Here is a 453-nt window from a genome sequence, read left to right on the forward strand (position 1 = left end):
TAGTTGCTCAACCTGGCAGTGCCCAGTACCCCTGCCAGAAGGTGCTCAGTTTGTTGTAATCCAAAGGAATGGTACCGAGCCCTGTTGAATGAGTCTTGTAGCAAGTGAACAGCACTTCTTGCTTCAAGCGTTCCAGAGAGATGGTATTAATTACTTGGGAGTTACCCAGAAGAATCCATGATCAGAACAATCTTTGTAATGGTACACAAAAAAATAATGCGGGAATGTGCTGGTTTGGAATGTAGGGAGAAGCATAATCCATACTCAGTGGATTAATCGTAGGAATGCAACCTCCATGTGCTTTATGTGATTGGACCATGTTGTGAGTTAAGAAAAATCAAACCTGTAAAGTATCTAATTGCTGCAAGAAACTCTGAAATTAAATTTTCTGTGCTTTAGTCCCCAGTGTCAGCTCTCTGATCAGATGCTTGACAGTAATTAAAGGTTCATGAT

The sequence above is a fragment of the Alligator sinensis genome, unplaced genomic scaffold, assembly GCF_000455745.1.
Source record: "Alligator sinensis unplaced genomic scaffold, ASM45574v1 scaffold2076_1, whole genome shotgun sequence".
NCBI classification, from domain to species: domain Eukaryota; kingdom Metazoa; phylum Chordata; order Crocodylia; family Alligatoridae; genus Alligator; species Alligator sinensis.